The sequence below is a fragment of the Artemia sp. Qi Xiang Cuo genome, chromosome 2 (genome assembly GCF_049724085.1).
Source record: "Artemia sp. Qi Xiang Cuo chromosome 2, ASM4972408v1, whole genome shotgun sequence".
Taxonomy (NCBI): domain Eukaryota; kingdom Metazoa; phylum Arthropoda; class Branchiopoda; order Anostraca; family Artemiidae; genus Artemia; species Artemia sp. Qi Xiang Cuo.
The window spans coordinates 93049278-93069631 of NC_142795.1; the positions used below are offsets into that span (position 1 = coordinate 93049278).

The window sequence follows — 20354 nt, forward strand, 5'->3', positions numbered from 1 at the left end:
TAAATCTGATCATTTTGCTGTTCAGTGGAATCTCATATCGGGGCTTAAACGCTAAGGACAATCAGATTGTTTGTGTGACCTTTGATTCTTGCCCGTACGATTCTTTTAGACCTAGGCTAATATTTAATGAGCGTAATGATTGCTTTGGGGGACAACAGAATACCTACTACCGCTCAGCCAGATCCATCTAATGCTCCCGAGTTAAAAATGAGACTGCCTTCCCAGCCGAAAATTCAAGAGTCAAGATGTCATGTCCATTTAGTCTCGTATCAGAAACACACAGATGATCAAAGTTATAAAGATAATATTCATCAGCTATAAAAGATTGTGTCAATAAACCTTTAATCGAGCACAGGTTCCAGCAGCCGATATTCAGGCCTTGTCTTCTTGATAGATAGGACGGTAGCTAGCATATTTTTCGACGAGAACGCCACTCTCGTCGCGTTGTGTAATACCGGGGATGCCGTAGCCAAACTTTTAATCATCATATTTGTCATCATTATTGAGAGTTTCTTGGGGATAAGGTACATCACAAGGTCCCCAGTCTTGTGGTCACCCAAAGCGCGTTGGCCATCACCTTGCTCGGCGTGGAGCTCGGTGATGTTTACATCCCTTAACCACTTTTAGGTGCGCTAGCAGACTTCCTATGCAGCCTTGGGACGAAGAGCCAAGCCTCATTCCCTGGATGCCCACCCCCGCTGCGGAAATTTCCAGGCTTAGCTACCCCTTTGCCCCCACTTAGAATCAGTAATAGGCTTCAGAAGGCTTATAATATCAGCCATATGCACACGGCTACACGCCAAAGGGATTTACGCAGAACGTGCCAGCAGGGAATGGCCATTCACTTCTTCTTTCCAGCCTTCTCAGTGGCCTTGGTGACTTTGCCACCAGCAATAGGTAGATCCTTGAAGTTGACCGACTTGATGACAAACGACAACCGTAGGATAGAAGAAAAAGATGGATTTGATAGTTCTAGCTTACCACATTTGTAGACTTTAGGTCTACAAAAAATTAAACAAGAAAAACAGGTTTTAATTTCTATAAAGCAATGAATACATGCTTTATAGACACTGCTTTACAGAATTTTACGTATTCACTGCTTTATAGAAATTAAAACCCGTTTTTTTAGTTAAATTTCTTATACAGGAAAAAACATTGGGGTCTAATAAATTATTTAAAACTTTAGGTCCTATTTAGTTGATAAATTGTGCTTCCGCATGGCAAAAAAACATCTAAGAAAAATCCCCAAGCCGTTACCAAAGCTTAAAAGTAAAATTAAAAAAAGTAAAAAAAAGAAGAAAATAAAGACATTTGATTTTTGACTTGGAAAAATGCTCAAAAAGTGTATTTTATTTCAAAAAACTACTTTTTTTGATCTAATAATGTCCTGGTGTCCTTTAATTGAAAAACTGTCCAAAAAGCACTAAAAGTATCCATTTGGCACCCCAGCCTTAGACACAAGATCAATCAATATCTCAGTATTGATTCAAGAGCTCAATGTGCAAACATCTTGGTTAAATTGGATATACTGTTTTGCATCAAACTATTGCCTAATAGCATACTTTCAGTAAGGATAAAATGTATTCCGAGTTTTTCATTCATAAACGGATTATCTTTTATAGTTGGCAGTTCTAAATAAAACTTGTCTGACGGGTTTGCTCGATAAAAGTATTAGTTAATAAACGAATAAAGGACTTATCCTTCAGGACTTATTTTGATCGATAGAAAATAAATTTGTGCCTAAATGTTGCCTTAATGAATTCAGACGAGTAAGAACTCTGAGCGCAGGACCTAAACTGAAGATTTTTTGTGTGATGGTGAAACGGACTGAGTGACCTTGACGAATAGATTATTGTGGTAAAGTGAAGGATTATTTTACTGGCTGATTACCAATGATAGCCGAGAGAAGCTTATTCCCGTGTATACGGAGGGGTTATTGACTGCTGATTTTGGATAGGTGGAAACAGATTTGGCGCTAATATGACAAGGAAAAGAAAAAGGGGAAGGGAGCAGATGATTCTTGCTGTCAAGCCAGTCATCAACTGATGCAGTGGTTACCACGGTGACACTAGAGACGCTTGCGGACAGTATCAATGTTATTTTTATCAACTTTGCAAATTAATGCACAGAAATTAAGTGAGCTCACGACAAATATTAACCGAATTGCAGAGAAAGTGAATAGCTTAGAATCTCAAGTAATCGATGCAAGGAGGGAAATGGGCGAGCTAAAGCTGAAAGTCCAGACAGTGGAGTCGGAATCAGAGAATCTTAAATGTTGCGATTCTAACAGATCAAAGTGTAACTTTAAAGACACAGTTGAATGCAGTTACACGTACACTTGTAAAAGTCAAAAGTAAGGAAACGGAGAAAAATCTGCTCATGTGAAATGTTAATGTTAAAAGTGAGTCTGAAGCAATGGACTTGTTTAAAGCTGTGGCAAATGAAGGGCTAGGCGTGACTGAGGATTTTCCGTTTAAAGTCACAGAATTTCAAACTGAAAGGAAGTTTGTCAAAGTTGAGCTAAGCTCCAAGGAAGTGAAAATCGGATTGTTGAAAATTTCTAAAAAAAAACTGCATCGTAAAATTATCAGTGGTAGTATACGAATCTTTCTCACTGACGATGTGCCTATATCAGTGCGTGTACAAAGGAAAAGTTACTTACTTTGTGTTTGAGGTTGCGTTATAAGGGTATTGAATCGTGGATAGGAAAGTCCTTACCCCTCTGCTTGTTTGTCTGTGGTTAAAATGGTGCTGTCGAAAAGTACCTTTTTGGTGAAATCCCGCAAAATTTAATGATGAAAATAGAAGGGACTTTTGAATGGAAGAAACAGAGAGAAAGGAAGAGAAAAAAAATATTTTGAGTTTGGATTAAAGTTGATTAAAGTTTGGTGAATATGACTGTTTTTTTCTGGTTTTTCTTTTTCTGTACTGTAAGTCTAGGTTATTGCTACTATTGAGTAAAAAAAAAAGTCTAAGAAATTATTTAAAGCGAAAATGTGATAGTTTAGGTCTTGCGCTTTAATGTCACCATTTAGGTAATATTTGCGACAGATGATAGTCGCATTGATAGAAATGTTTTGTTTCTTTATTATTATTTATTCTTTAGTTTTTTTTTAGTTTTGATAGTGTTGTGTATAATAATTGCTCAGATGAGAAGGTAGTTGAAATATCGACGGTGTTTTTGTGTCAACTGTTATTCATGGTTATTATGCCTAGTGAAAGATTGGCACTACTTCAGGGTAATGGAGTAAGATTTTTTGATCGTTTGGACACGCAGCTTAGGAATGGAGATTAGGGAATATTAAGCCGAGGTTCTCCTGATGCTAAGTATGCTTTTGCGAGTGATATTATTCGTGGTTCGGCGCATTCTACAGATTTTACGGTTATACATTTTAATTGTCGATGTCTAAATAGCTCATATGCGTATTTATCTGAGTTGTGCCTGAAGAGCGATATTCAGGTTGTAGGTTTAACTGAAACTTGGCTGCGTGACCACAACGATTCTTTGTTAGTTATAAATGGATAGAATTTATTTAAAATAGGAAAATAGGAAAAAGTACCAGCATTGTGGTTTGGCGACATATGTGAGGTCGAGTCTTAATGTAAAGGTGAGAGAAGATATTTCAGTATATGAAGAAATAGTTTTGGAGAGTATGGTATGTGAGATAGTTCAGGGCGAAACTCGTTTGTTTATTGCATTGGTGTATAAGCCACAGTCTGCATCTGATTCTAGTTTTTTGGAACTGATGGAGTGTCAGCTTGAAAAAGTCCCAGTTTCAACGTACACGTGTTTGGTAATGGGAGACTTAAACGTGAATTTGATGCTAGCGAATGATAGATCTAGTCAAAATTTGTTTAATCTTAGCTTCGATTTATATCCAAGTGTTAATATCCCTACAAGAATTATTGAAAGCAATGAAAGCAATCGACAACATTTTTATGAATATTGGATTTGGTGATCTGAAGGTAATTATCAATGATGTATCTGACCATTGCGCTGTTATGGTGACTTTGGAAGTATCGAGCCCCCAAAATCAAAGAAAAGAGAAAAGAAATGGGATTAAATTAGATGCTGGTTCGATTAGGAAGTTTAAATGTAAAGTAGCATCACAGGATTGGTCACACCTTAATTACTATGAAGATCCTAGTCATCAAATGGACAAATGGTATAGTCAGTTAACTTCACTGCTCTGCTCAAGTTACTCTAAGTACTAACAGTTGAGAAAAGATGAACCAAATAAGCCGTGGATAACGAAAAGCCTTCTAAAAGGTATAAATAGAAGACACGATTTATATCTAGAGAAAACCCTGAGCCCAAATACATTTAATGAAGGGTTCTACAGACGATATAATAATGCTCTGAATAAGCTTCTCAGAAAATCAAAACGAGGTTATTATCAAGCTGCATTTAAGAAAAGCGAAGGTGATTGTGCGAAAACATGGAAAATTATTAAGTCAATAATTGGCGAAAAAGGGCATGTATTATCTGAACACGATGATCCAAAGAATTTGGCAAATAGTATGGCAGAACATTTTGTGAATATTGGTGTTGGGTCAAGAAGAATGACTGAACGAGATGTACCGGATAATGAACCTTTCAAAGAATACCTTCCCCCAGAGAGTGAAGTAACCATTTGGCTGAGTAAAGTTACAGACTCCGAAGTTGAAAAAGTAATTAAAGAAATGAAAATATCGGCGGCCGGTGCTGATTTATTGTCACTTAAAGTTACTAAACAAGTGTTGACGGAATTACTTCCAATGTTTGTTGAGCTAGTTAATAGTTGTTTCAGGGTTGGTGTTTTCCCATCTTGTTTTAAAATAAATAATGGAAAAGTTGCTATACTGTAGGTTGAATTCTTTTTTATGTAAGAATAATTTTATTTTAGCAATCAATTTGAATTCCGCAAGGTTTATTCGACGGAGCATGCTCTTCAGTTTATGGTGACGATGGTAAACGATGGATTAGATGGTCACATGAAGCTGGCTCCATTATTTTTAGATATAATGAAAGCTTTGGATACCGTTGGCCACCAGATTTTGTTAGGGAAGCTTAGGAATTGTGGTGTCCATGGCAATGTGATTAAGTTATTTGAATCTTATCTAGCAGATAGGTCAATAGTTGTGGAAGTAGGAGGTATCGCGTCTAGCCGTTATCCAATCCAGTGCGGTGTTCCTCAAGGATCTCCACTCGGCACATTGTTGTTCGCTGTTTATATTAACGACCTATGCAACGACGTGTCTGGCCTCACAAATGACCTACGTTCAGATTTTAGAGGCCCAAAGAAGGTCCTTGTATTGTTCGCAGATGACACAATTCTCACGATTATTGCTCGTACGGCGCAAGAGTTAGTCGGATTGTTAGAGTGTGACCTGCATAATATTGAACAATGGATGACATTGAACAAACTGGCTATCAATTTTAGTAAATCTAACTGGATTACTAACTGGATTTATGGGAGATCTAAGAATTACTATCCATGGTCAACAACCCTGAATGCTGGTCCGTCCCAGATATCTCGGAAAAGTACGGTGAAATACCTGGGAGTTATTCTGGATGAAACCCTCTCGTTTGTAGAGCAAATACAGTGTGTATCTTCTAAAGTGGCCCGTAATGTTGGAATGATGCGTAAATTAAAGCATTTCTTTCCTGTTAGAATACTGCGTTTTATTTATTTTTCGTTGGTGCACCCCTATTTACTTTACTGTTGTTCAGTGTGGTCGTCCACATTCATTGCACATCTTAGGCAGATACGTATTCTCCAGAATGGGGCTACCAGGATTCTTTCTGATAATGATTCTCGTTCTTCGGTAAGCGATCTGTATAAGAGTTTACATATACTACCGACTTCTGGTCTATTTGAGTTCAATAGAGAACAGTTAATGTTTGACATTTTGAATAATGTAGCACCGGATTGCCTGCATAATATATTTTGTTACATTTCTGAAAGTCATCAATATGTTACTCGTAACACAGCTATGATTCTACGACCAAGGAAACCATCGACTCGGTCTGTCTTCTCGCTCAGACACCAGCTTCCGTTAACATGGGGAAGACTAGCAGGTAAGATTCTAGACGAGATGGTTAGACTCGATTTCCGTAGGCTGCTAAGGGGCCATTGTGTAGGTTGTTATGACTTTGATTAATGTGTTTTTTGTGTTTGCCTCAAGTAGTGCCAAACAGTAAGAGGATTGGTAGTGAATATTAATGGTACCCGTCGGAGAATCGAGTAAGCAAGAGGTGTCTCGTCTTTTTTTTTGTTTAAAAGATATGAGGATGTTAAGTTGAAAAGATAGTGCCTGACAAGCCTGAATGACCAGGCTTCTGGAATTTTGTAAATAAAGTTATTTCTCTATTAAAAAAAATAGATAAATAAAACAAAAGCTTCAAAAAATATTTTCATAAAGCTATTAACAATTGCAAGTAATTTTCCAGTGATTCAAGCTACTCTGAATTAAAGCTTTGTAATAAGAGATACAAGTCTCATTAGCAAAAATTTCAAACATATACTCTTATCTAATTAAACATTTGAATTTATTGAAATGTTTTCAACAGTAATTTAATGAAACAAACATACCATGTAATAAATCCATTGATTTTTTTAATTGACTTCAAAAGTGTACTTGGCTGACTTGCACATTTTTGTTATACCATCAAGTCTTCCGTTTGCCATTTCTGAGATCCATTCAAACTGTACTTCTATTTTCTGTTGGCTGGTAATTATAGATTTGTTTTGGTTTTAGTATCAATAGAGATATGTTGAGCCCGTAATCCATTATGTTCAAGGCATCATATTCTATTTCTTCCATTATTTTCACATGACTGGTCAGTACAGACCTTTAAAATGTTTCAAAGTTAATGATTAAATGGACATTTTGATTAAGATAGTATATAATATAGTTCTACTCGATTATAAAAACTTCTGAAAAGCCATTTAAATGCTATAATGGTAGTGTCAACAACAAAAGTGAATACCATCTTAAGAAGGAGCAGTTTATGATTAGATTTGTAATGAGATCCCCTTCCCCAACCCCCTTAGGTAAACAACCCAGTTTGTATTAAGAGGCAGAAAAGAAAGATTTATTGGATATTATGTTCTTCACTATTTCTACACTGAGGCATAGCCACTGGTAACAGGTAAATAGATTAGAATAATGAATGATGTATGCAAAGATAATATTGCAATGAGCAGTGAGCCATCATCAGTGAGCAGTGCTTCTGGTACCTAAAAATTATATTCTTTGCATATAATTTAAAAATAGATTTTTCCTGTCTGGAAAGACTCAGGCCCATTATCTAAACCCCTATGCTTTCTAAAAGCCAGAATATAGTTTGTACTTTACTGACAAAATGAAAAAAATTGGCCATCTCAAAATTTCTATTAGATATCCTACATTTCGGGACAATACAACGTGTGTGTGTGTGTGAGGTGGAAGGGGGGTTAGCTGCCCTCCAATCACTTTGACCCTTAAAAAAAGCACTAGAACGTCTGATTAACGATCCAATGAGCCCCCCCCCCAAAGAAGTTTATATTACCATGCTTTCAATAATAACCTTATATGCCCCCACTTACAACCCTTGCCCAGAGGGCTGGGGGGATTTGCTATCCTCAAAGACGTAATTTCCAGACTATTCAAATACGTTGAACAAAATAGCTATCTCAAAATTTCGATTGGAAGTGTTTGGAGAAATGATGGGCGTGGGGGGGGGGGATTTGCCCTCTTATCACTTTTAACCAATACAAAAGGTACTAGTCATATCAATTTCCAATCAAATGAGCCCTTTTTGAAGCTTCTACGACAAGACTTTCTATAAAACCTTATATGCCCCAAGCGCATAACTTAGTACGACCCTTGTCCTCAGTGGAGGGTTGTAATCCTCAAAGCCATAAATTCTAGACCTTTCAACTACGTTGAACAAAATGACCATATCAAAAGGTTGATCGGAAATGTTTGGGAACTGATGGGCGTGGGGGAGGGGTGATTCTCCCTCCGAGTATTTTCGACTGTTAAAAAGGACCATATCCCTCTCAATTTCTAATCGAAGGAACCCTTTTTGAAGTTTTCACGACAACGCTTCCAATAAAAACATTATATGCCCCCAGGGCATAACTTACAACCTTAACCCTGAGGACTGTGGGGGTGGGTGTCATACTCAAAACGTAATTTCCGGACCCTTCAACTAAGTTAAAAAAAATGGCTATATCAAAATGTTGATCGGAAGCGTTTGGGAAAATGATGGACTTGGGGGGGGGGCGAATTCGCCCTCTGATCGCTTTTGAATATTAATAGAGGCAGTAGCCCTCTCCATTTTTCAAGGCAGGTCGTATTACTGAGGCTAATAGTCTAAGGAAGTTCCTAAAGAAAAAATTAAGAAAAGCAGCTTCTAATTATTATAACAGTAATGTCAAAGATCTATCTTTTAACAAGCCCAAGCAATGGTACAGAAAAATTAAAGAAATATGAGGAAAAAATCCTTCTGAAGTTGATTTTCATCTCTCTGAACCCCCTAATAAGACTGCCAACGATTTGAACTTGTACCTTGCTTCCATTTTTCAAAGTCTCCCCCCTTTCACTGACTCAAGTCCAACTATTCCTCCCAATACTTCCTCCCCCTTTATTTCTCCTTCTGATGTTATAAATGAAATTCTAAAGCTTAGAAAATCAAGTATTTGCCCCTTGGACATCCCAGTTGACTTAATTACAGCCTTTTCAGACAAAATTGCTGAGCCTTTATCAAATTAAATAAAAAAAACAAGTTTTTTTAACTGAAAGTAAGGAACGACGTTAAAACTTAAAACGAACAGAAATTATTCCGTATATGAAGGGGGCTGTCCCCTCCTCAACGCCTCGCTCTTTACGCTAAATTTTTTTTATTGTTTAAAAAAATAGAGTTGTGAGAAAGTCAAACTTTAGCGTAAAGAGCGAGGCGTTGAGGAGGGGACAGCCCCCTTCATATACGGAATAATTTCTGTTCGTTTTAAGTTTTAACGTCGTTCCTTACTTTCAGTTAAAAAAACTTGTTTTTTTTATTTAATTTTTGAACGTTTTTGAATTAATGCAGGTTTTGATTGTGGCTCACCGTACATGAATAATTAAAACAAAATTTCATATTATTTGGTTAAATAGCTTTCTCGAAACTTGTTTAATTTTATTTACGAACGTTTTTATTAGTAATAAATATACGTAACTTAGAATTAACTTACGTAACGAACTTCTATATTCATAAATTTTTAACACGTATATTAGGGGGTTCGCCCCCTAGTCAATACCATGCTCTTTAAACTATAGTTAGAATTTTTTTTTCCATTTCTTTAAAAATGACCTCTTAATCACAAACAGTTGATCAGTTGAAAAAATTTTTTTTTTTTTATTTAATTCCTGATCTTTTTATTTAATAATGCTGGGAAATCCGGGGGGCGCGGCAGAGCCCGGGCCCGGGCGCCCGGCACACGGGCGGCATGGCCAGCTGCTTCCATATAGCCCCCGACCCTCTCCTTCCCCCACCTACCAGAAAAAATCTCCTCTGAAAAAGTCTGTATACTTCCCAATAACCAATACTATATGTTAACATTGAGTAAAGTTCATAACTTTCAGCCCTCCCCCTGGGGACTTTGGGGGATCAAGTCATCCTAAAAGACATTTTTATCATATTTTCGACCATGCTGAACAAAATGGCTATCTCAAAATTTTGATCGGGTGACTTTGGGAAAAAAATGAGCGTGGGAGGGGGCCTAGTTGCCCTCCATTTTTTTTGGTCAATTAAAATGGGCAATTTAATTTTTATTTTCGTTTCAAATTCCCCCTCCAACTTTTTTCTAGGCCAAAGGGTTCTTAACGAACACCCCTGGTAAAAAAAAAAACAAAAAAAAAAAAAAAAAAAAAAAAAATAAAAACCCATCCGTGATCTTTAATCTGGCAAAAAATGCAAAATTCCAAAATTTTGTAGATAGGAGCTTGAAACCACAACAGTAGGGTTCTCTGATACTCTGAATATGATGGTGTGATTTTCATAAATGTTCTATAACTTTTAGGGGGTCTTTCCCCCTTTTTTTGAAAATCAGCCAAATTTTCTCAGGCACGTAACTTTTGATGGGTAGCTCTAAACTTGATGGAAGTTATATATTTGAAATCAGCATTGAAATCTGATTCTTTTGATATATCTATTGGTATCAAAAACCCGGTTTCTAGAGTTTCGGTTACCATTGAGCCGGGTCGCTCCTTACTTACAGTTCGTTACCACGAACTGTTTGATATTTTCAACCACATCACAAAATTTGGTTGATTCCCAAGTTGCTGGAAACAAGGTTTTATAACACCTGTCCCAAAAAAATGCACCAATCTGACTTATGCCAGCATTCACCCCATTACACTCACTTCAGTTTTTTCCAAACTTTATGAAGGTTTCCTCTGTGACTGGCTTAAGGATAAAATTTGTCCACATATTGACACCTGGCAGTTTGGTAACTTAAAGAAAACTTCCACCACACATTACCTTGTGCACTTAATGCATACCATCGTAAGTAACCTTGATAAACCAAATGTTTGGCTGAACCTTGTCTTAGTTGATTTCCAAAAAGCTTTTGACCTGGTTGACCACACCACCCTAATTTGTTCACTACTGGTTAACTTTGAACTTGATCCTCTGCTAGTAAATATTGTTATATTGTTTCTTTCAAATAGATCTCAAGTTGTTAAATACAAAAATATTTTCTCTAACCCCCTCCCTATATATTGTGGAATCCCTCAAGGAAGCTTATTGGGACCACTTTTATTTCTAGTCATGATTAATAATATTGATATTCCAATCAAATGAACCCTTTTTGAAGTTTTCACGACAACGCTTCCTATAAAAACATTATATGCCCCCAGGGCATAACTTACAACCTTAGCCCTGAGGGATGCGGGGGGGGGGGGTGTCATGCTCAAAGACATAATTTCCAGACCCTTCAACCAAGTTCAACAAAATGGCTATATCAAAATGTTGATCGGAAGTGTTTGGAATAATGATGGACTTGGGGGGGGGGGGGCATTCGCCCTCCGATCGCTTTTGAATATTAATAGAGGCAGTAGCCCTCTCCATTTCCAATTTAATGAGCCTTTTTTTAAGTTTCTGCAACAACACTTTCTATAAAAAAAAAACTTATATGCCTCCAGGCCTTAATTTACAACCCTTGCCCTTAGGGCTGTTGGGGGGGGGGGTAAAAGATCTAATTTTCAGAATTTTCAACTACTTTGAACAAAATGACTATCTTAAAATTTTTATTGGATGTATTTTGGGAAATTTTGGGCGTAAGAGAGGCATGGGCGTGAGAGAGGGGTATGCCCCGGGGCATAACTTACCACATTAGCCCTAAGGGCTGTGGGGGGGTCATACTCAAAGGCATAATTTCCGGACCCATCAACCAAGTTCAACAAAATGGCTATATTAAAATGTTGATCAGAAGTTTTTGGGAAAATGATATGCATGGAGGGGGAAGGGGGTGCTTTCGCTCTCCAATACCTTTTGACTATTAATAAGGGCACTAGCTTGCTCAATTCCCAATTAAATGAGGCCTTTTAGAAATTTCTACAACAACGCTTTCTATAACAATGCTTAGATACCCCCAGGGCATAACTTACAACCTTTGCCAAGGGGGCTGGGGGGTTTTTCATCCTCATAAACTTAACTTCCGGACATTTCAACTACGTTGAATAAAATGGCTATCTCAATATTTTGTTTGGATGTGTTCGGGGAATAGTGGGCATGAGAGGGGGGTTAGTTGCCCTCCAATTACTTTTCACTATTAAAAAGGGCACTATCCCTTTCAATTTTCAATCGAATCAGCCCTTTTTGAAGTTTTACGACAACACTTTCTATAAAAACCTTATATGCCTCTGGGACATAACTTGCAACCCTTGCCCTGAGCGTTGTGAGGGGGTTGTCATCCTCAAAGACCTAATTTCCAGAACTTTGGCTATCTCAAAATTTGATTGGATTTGTTTGGGAAAATAGTGAGTGAGAGGGGGGTTAGTTGCCCTCCAATCACTTCGACTATATAAAAGGCACTAGCCCTTTCAATTTCCTATCGAATGAGCCCTTTTTGAAGTTTCTACAAAAACACTTTCAATAAAAACCTTATATCCCCCCAGGGCATAACTTACAACCCTTACCCTGAGGGCTGTGGGGGGGGGGGGGCGTTGTCATCCACAAAGACAAAATTTCAAGAAAATTCAACTACGTTGAACAAAATGGTTATCTCAAATTTTTATTGGATGTGCTTATGGAAATGGTGGGCGTGAGAGTGGGGTTAATTGCCCTCCAATCACTTCCCACTTTTAAAAAAGGGCATTGTCCCTTTCAATATCCGAGTGAATGAGCCCTTTATGAGTTTATACGACCACCCTTTCTATAAAAACCTTAAATGATCCCAGGGCATAATTTACAACCCTTACCTTGAGGGCTTGGGGGGGAGGGTGTTATCCTAAAAGACCTAATTTACAGAACATTCAACGTTGAAGAAAATGACTTTCTCAAAATTTTGATAGGATATATTTGAGGAAATGGTGGGCGCGAGAGGGGTTAGTTGCTGTCCAATCACTTTTGATTATCAAAAAGGGCACTAGTCCTTTCCATATCCAATTGAATGAGCCTTTTTAGAAGTTTCTACAACAACACTATCTATAAAAACCCTTATAGGTCCCCAGGATATAAGTTACAGCCTTTCCCTGAAGGGTGTGGGGGGTTTGTCATCCTCAAATACATAAATTCAAGAACTTTCAACTATGTCAAACAAAATGGTTATCTCAGAATTTTGATTGGATGTGTTTGGGGAAATGGTGGGCATGTGACGAGTGTTAGTTGCCCTCCAATCACTTTTGATTATTAAAAAGGGCACTAGCCCTTTCAATTTCCAATCACATGAGCCCTTTTTGAAGTTTCTATAAGAACCTAATATGCCCCAAGGGCATAGCTTACAACCCTTCCCCTGAGGGCTCTAAGGGGTTTATCATCTTCAAAGACCTAATTTCCAGAACTTTCAACTATGTTGAACAAAATGATCACAAAATTTTGATTGCTTGTGTTTGGAGAAATGGTGGATTTGAGAGAGGGGTTAGTTGCCCTTCAATTACTTTCATCTATTAAAAAGGGCACTAGCCCTTTCAATTACCAATCGTATGAGCCCTTTTTTAAGTTTTTACGACAATGCTTTCGCCATAACCCTTAGATGTTCCCAGGGCATAACTTACAACCCTTGCCCTGAGGGCTGTGGGGGGTTGTCATCCTCAAAGACCTAATTTCCAGAACATTCAACTACGTTGAACAAAATGTCAATCTCAATATTTTGATGAGATGTGTTTGGGGAGATAGTGGGTGTGAGAGGGGCGTTAGTTGCCCTCCAATCACTTTTGACTATTAAAAAGGGGACGAATTTCCAATCGAGTGAGCCCTTTTTGAAGTTTCTATAACAACACTCCATAAAAACCTTATATGCCCCCTGGGCATAACTTAAACCCTTGCCCTGAGGGCTGCGGGGGGAGTGTCCTCCTCAAAGACATAATTTCCAGATCTGCCAACTACGTTGGACAAAAGGGCTATCTAAAAATTTTGATTGGATGTGTTTGGGGAAATGGTGGGCATGGAAGGGGTGTTAGTTGCATTCCACTTTCGGCTTTTAAAAAGGGCACAAGCCCTTCCAATTTCCAATTGAATAAGCCCTTTTCGAAGTTTCTACGAAATGCCTTCCATGAGCCCTTTTTTGAAGGTTCTATGAAAACGCTTTGCCCACAGGTCATAACTTACAATCCTTGCCCTGAGGGGTTTGCCATCCTCACAGACATAATTTACTAAACTTTTAACTAAGTTGAACAAAATGCCTATCTCAAAATTGTAATTGAATGAGTTTGGGGAAATGGTGGGCGTGAAAGGGGGTTAGTTGCCTTCGAGTTACTTTCGACTGTTAAAAAGGGCACTAGCACTTTCAATTTCCAATCAAAAGAGCTTTTTTTGAAGTTTCTACGACAAAGAATTCTGTAAAAACCTTATATGCCCCCAGGGCATAACTTACAACCCTTGCCCTGAGGGCTCTGAGGAGGTTATCATCCTCAAAGACATCATTTCCAGACCTTTCAACTATGTTGAACAAATTGTCTATCTCAAAATCTTGATTGGATGTGTTTGGGCAAATGAGCCCTGTTTGAAGTTTCTGTGACAAACCTTTCTATAAAAATCTTATATACCCCCAGGGCATAACTTACAACCCTTGCACAGAGGGCTGTGGGGGGACTTTCCTCCTCAAAAACATAATTTCCAGATCTTTCAACTACATTGAACAAAATGACTATCTCAAAATTTTGATTGGATGTGTTTCGGGAAATTGTGGGTGTGGAAGGGGTGTTAGTTGCCTTACAATCACTTTTGGCTATTAAATAGGGCACTGGCCATTCCAATTTCCAAATGAATGAGCCCTTTTCTAAGTTTCTATGACAACTCCTTTGATACAAAGTTCCCTGGTCTAAAAGAAACAAAAAAATAATACATTGTGCCAACATTGTTCTTTAAGTAAGCAGCACTATTGTGCTGCCAATGATAGAGTCTATTCCTTGTTTATAGAGTATTTCTGGAACATTCCGTATTAAAAAGGCCACTTTTACTAAACATTATATAAATAAACTCTTTTCTCTGAAGGGAAAATTAGACCTTTTGTCTGACTTGTGAAGGTTAGGCGTGCCAAACTATGTCATCTCGAGACAATCCCAAATTTATTTCTAATACAGATGGAACAATAAGAATATTAGACAATAGTGATAGCTCATACTAGCCTATGTAGCCCCATTCCTCTCTGAGCCCATATCCTTAAAAGCAGCTCAACAGTAGGCAGATAAAGCTCTACAGTATGGCATTAGTGCTGTAGTGAGTTCTGCCTTTATTCATTAATTGCCCGCTGATATTGACATGAATACTGAAGTAATTACCAAAGCCATTGATAAATCCTCAGCAGATGATAAACTTTTTAAGCAAGCCACCAATAAAAATCACATCACATGAAAAAAGTGCTTGCTACCATTTTCAACCAGAAAACATCCATTTCTGCCCAAAGATGGCCAGAATTCCAGGAATACAAATTTGAAGATTTTCAATCACATTGTTATGGTTCTATAACTATCAACTGAAAATTTTAAGCCCCCTCTCCTGCCATCTGGAAAGCCAAGGAAAAGAAGTTTGTTTATTAATTTGAAATTAGAATACACTGAAGATTGAAATCCTTTTGCTTGAATAAAAAGATTTAAGTTGCTGAAAGGCCGAATGCTTTGAGCTGTCAATTAGTAGAAACGTACACTGTAAAAAATGTAGACTTGTCAAAAAATACTGAGCTTCCTTAGAGATGAACCCTTTGAGTTGATGAATTATAGAAACCTAAAGTCTTTTGCATCAGACAGAAATTACAAGTCCTGGGCAACTAAATTTGATTTTATTATGACATAATGCAGAGTTTGTTGTAATGATGCCATTTCTTTTTCGGGTATTTTCCTCCAAAAAAGATGCCAGGATGCCAAACTGGACAAGCATATTCAAGATGTGGGTGGACAAAGGAAGTATAGATACTTAAAGAATGGGATTGGGGGATATTAAATTTATTCAAGAGCTTAAGGAGAGACATGGATGCATTAGCTAATATCTTTCACATGGATATCCCACTTTAAATTATAGAAAATTGTAATACCAAGTAATTTAAAGGAAGACACAGAAATATCTTGGGGGATAGGATCAAGGAAAGCAGGAGTAGATTTCAAGAAATTTATTGTCATTATATTTGATTTAGTGGAATTTACTTTCATATTTAGGTTCTTAGCTTCATCCAAAATGTGGTTTAGAATTTCAAGGGGGTCACTTTTAATATTCCTGTGACATACTTCAAGGATCAACAAGTCGCCAATGTATTTCCACCTTTGGGGGAAATCCTTACCAATATCATTAATCATGACTAGAAATAAAAGTGGTCCCAATAAGGTTCCTTGAGGAATTCCACATTATATAGGGAGGGGGTTAGAGAAAATATTTTTGTATTTAACAACTTGAGATCTATTTGAAAGAAACAATATAACAATATTTACTAGCAGAGGATCAAGTTCAAAGTTAACCAGTAGTGAAGAAATTAGAGTGGTGTGATCAACCAGGTCAAAAGCTTTTTGGAAATCAACTAAGACAAGGTTCAGCCAAACATTTGGTTTATCAAGGTTACTTACAATGGTATGCATTAAGTGCACAAGGTAATGGGTGGTGGAAGTTTTCTTTAAGTTACCAAACTGCCAGGTGTCAATATGTGGACAAATTTTATCCTTAAGCCAGTCACAGAGGAAACCTTCATAAAGTTTGGAAAAAACTGAAGTGAGTGTAATGGGGTGAATGTTGGCAAAAGTCAGATTGGTGCATTTTTTTGGGACAGGTGTTATAAAACCTTGTTTCCAGCAACTTGGGAATTAACCAAATTTTGTGATGTGGTTGAAAATATTTGATAAAGGCTCAGCAATTTTGTCTGAAAAGGCTGTAATTAAGTCAACTGGGATGTCCGAGGGGCAAATACTTGATTTTCTAAGCTTTAGAATTTCATTTATAACATCAGAGGGAGAAATAAAGGGGGAGGAAGTATTGGGAGGAATAGTTGGACTTGAGTCAGTGAAAGGGGGGAGACTTTGAACAATGGAAACAAGGTACAAGTTCAAATCGTTGGCAGTCTTATTAGGGGGTTCAGGGAAAAACTTCAGAAGGATTTTTTCCTCATATTTCTTTCATTTTTCTATACCATTGCTTGGGCTTGTTAGAATATAGATCTTTGACTTTACTATTATAATAATCAGAAGCTGCTTTTCTCAATTTTTTCTTTAGGAACTTCCTTAGACTATTGGCCTCACTAATACGATCTACCTTGAAAAAATTGATTTTTTTTTCTTATAAGTTTTTTAAAAGAACACAGAATTGAGATTTCACTTTGGTACAAGTCATTACAGACAAAGAACAGTATTCCGCCACCTTTCTTACCCAGAGGGTGGTTTTCTGGTCTGACTTTAATAAATTGAGAAAAATTGTTAATCTTTAACATGTGCAAATTTTGAGCTTGAACTTCAGTAATAGAAATTACATCTAATCTAGATATTTTAGAAAGGGTGTCTAATTCATTAAGTTTTTCAAAGTTAAGGCTTTCAGTGTTACTCAACAAAAGTGTGGGGAATTAAAAGCGACTTGTGAAGGTACCGTTTTTACACTTTACTTTTTTTGATGTCACAGATGGGGTCAGGGGTTCTAGTGGAATTCTTGATGGGAGCTAAGCTTGGGTAGTCAGAACAAGTGACAGGGGGATCAAATCCATCTTTTTCAAATGCAATGGCATTTAATTGAGCAGGTACTAGTGGAGACTCTAAACAGCAGTAACTAAGTAGCAGCTGAGTTTGGGGGGGACTGGAGGAATTAAGAAAGATGAGGGTATTTTTGCAGAGGAATGGTACGAACAGTCCACGTTGAGTGGGTACGCAAGGTGGTGGGGAATGACAGATGGAAGGGTAGGAAAATGTTGGAAAGCAGCCGGAGGGGTGGGTGGGTTTATCTTTGAAAAAGAAGGAAGGGGGTATGGAGCTGGATATGTAGGTGGTGATATCCTTTGGATAGGTACTCGATTGGAAAGGACTGGATGGTTTGTGGGCTTTTTTGCGTGTGAGCGATGGTCTAAAAAATATTGAGTAGGATTAGCAGAATTTAGGTGGCCTCTGGATAGCCCAATTTTTTTGGAACCTACTACGACTCTTACTGGGCAATTTGATATGAGGTTTTGCACAGCCAAAGCATCTTCCACTTGAAAATTGTTTACAGATATCAACATGGGAGTATTTGCACATTATTTATACAACGACTAAAAACATGAAAGTTACAAATGTGTAGATATTTACAATTACTAGACATACATCTACTGTCTAAAAATCTAAAGCACACATTAGGTTGATTTAGCATCTTGGCAACAAGCCAAGCTTCTTGGGCCAAAAAATTTTTCATTAAGTTTGTAATAGAGTTTAGTATTAATAAAATGATTGATTGATTGCACTTAAGATCACTGAACTCATTTTTTGAATAAATGATTGCTTTGGGTGAGAATAACTGCTTGTAAGTTTTACATCATTGTCAATTTTTAAAGATGTGTCATTACCTCTGGATTTCAAGAATAAAGTATCTTTAGTTAAAACAAGGTCAGTAGTATTAGTTTGCGTAACCTTTTTAATCCCTTGTGAAAATTTCAGGTTTCAGGTTCAAAGGGTTTTACAGTTTTTATGCAACTTAAAGAATTTGGATTAGAAGTATCAGCTAAAGGAGAAACACTGGGTGGTGTAGGGGATTTTAATGCATGCATAGCATCATCAACATTTTGATTTCATTGTCCTTGAAAAGATCACTTTCCTGACGTTCTTAAAGATCAGATAAACTATCATAAAGAAATTCAAGATTAATAATCCGTTTCCTGAGATTGACGATTTCTGCGTCTTTTTTAGGCAATCTTCACATATATGGGGCTCGAAGACATTAGCCCCTTCTGCAATGCTTGTCAATTCACCTTCACTGGAAAAATAGATTTGGGGGGTAATTTGGGAGTGATGGGTTGTGGTTATTTTTGCAGAATAAATCGATCCATCAGAACTATTGTTGACATTACTCGAAACACAAGGTATAGTAGGGGAATTCGTAATACCACTTCGAACTATCACTTAAAGTTGATTTTCGTTGGAGATAGTTGAATTTTCTTCATCCAAAATAATGGGGGATTTTACAGCATCGATTGGTTTGACCACTTCTGGTTTATTATCAATGGTATTAATCACGTTATTTTCAACCATCGACGCTCGGCATTGAACGCATAACCAATTAGGGTTTTTAAGGTGATTACTTTTTGTTATGCCAGCACAAGCAGGGTGCAACCAGGCTGATCTTGTGTCTTCACTTGAAAATGACAAGCGTTATTCATTTCAAAACAAGACGTCTTGACAGGTAAAGATCGAATGGAAGACTGAATATGGCCAAACCAATGCAGTTGCTGTTTCTTGATGTTACTGAGAATGGTTTCAGTTGACTTGAGCTTTTGGTATACTTTTGTATTTGAAAGGTAGTTGGTGTATTTGATTCTAGTAATGCAATGGAGACATCTCATCTTGAAAGCTGGAAGTTTTTTTTCATTTTCATTTTTTCAGTGTCCATATTTTGTATCTGTACATGACTATTGGAATTAGTAAACAATTAGATAGGTGTATTTTGAGTTTCTTTGATAGATTGCTACTTTTCCAAAGGTTTGCTAGTTTTTGAAAGCTAGAGCTTTACAGGTGCAAGCCTACATTTCATGTCAGAGCTATTGCAGTTGAGAGTTGGCCACCAGGGCACAAGAAATGATTAACTGTTTCAACCTGTCTACTGCCTATGCGGCTCTGGCTCTGAAATTATTCCTGATAGTTTCATTCATCTTCCTCAATTACTTTCCAAAATGCACAAATTACCATTATCTAGAATTCTGTCCAAGATTAGACACTGTCCAATTAACAGCGGTCTTACTTTTAATACAAATATTGTTAAAGGCCAGAACCCTCAGAGAGAGTAGAGACAGGTGCTTCAAAATACCTTCCAAGCAGATCCCTAAGGCTCTAGATATATTCCTAAGTATTTCATTCACCTAACTCAACTACTTTTCAAGATAGCAAAGAGCTTCTAAATCAAAATTTTAAATTAGAATGCAGGCCCGTCGTTTAAAAATGATTTATAAACATGGATAAAAATGGAAGGAAACATGCAAATCTGATTAGTAGAAACTTTCTACATAAGCTATTATAGGACAAATCTAAGAATTTTATTATTATAGTATTTTCTTATTGTCTTTGCTTATTTAGCATTTAGCCTAGGACTATGTCTTGATTGATAAGTGGGGGGGGGGAGTTGCATGTGCAGCCAACAATATTAACCATCATGTCTGGATATTTTCACAATGTAGAAGGTATTCTCTTTTATGGGGCTTATTGGATTGTATTGCTTGAGAGAAGACATGCCCTTGAAAAGTATAATTGATTCCTCAGTGCTAACATACCTACTGGGAATTGCCAAGTCCCAGAAGCTATTGTTCAACATATTCATCTTTAGATACAGCTTGAAGAGTCTGGCTGTTCATCAGTAGCCATTGTTTAGGTATTGATGATTGTTTGGGTTTTGTAATATATCCTAAATTATTTCTGTTCATTCTTGAGAATAAAAACAAAGTTCTCAAATCCTGGTCATTTGACCAATAGTCTCTTATTCTCTACAACAGTTGTTTTCCCACATTTTTTTAAAATTGTTTTGTGCAGTTAAATTTAAC

At 37.2% G+C, this 20354-nt stretch overlaps 1 long non-coding RNA gene across 1 annotated transcript in view; it reads right to left on the reverse strand.

Annotated features, from left to right (window-relative positions):
• LOC148955821 (uncharacterized) overlaps window positions 1–20354 on the reverse strand; it is a 60504-nt gene that overhangs the window by 32644 nt on the left and 7506 nt on the right. The window contains exon 2 of the long non-coding RNA XR_016143745.1: window positions 6576–6835. This is a non-coding gene — a long non-coding RNA (uncharacterized LOC148955821). The remainder of the gene's footprint in view (window positions 1–6575; window positions 6836–20354) is intronic.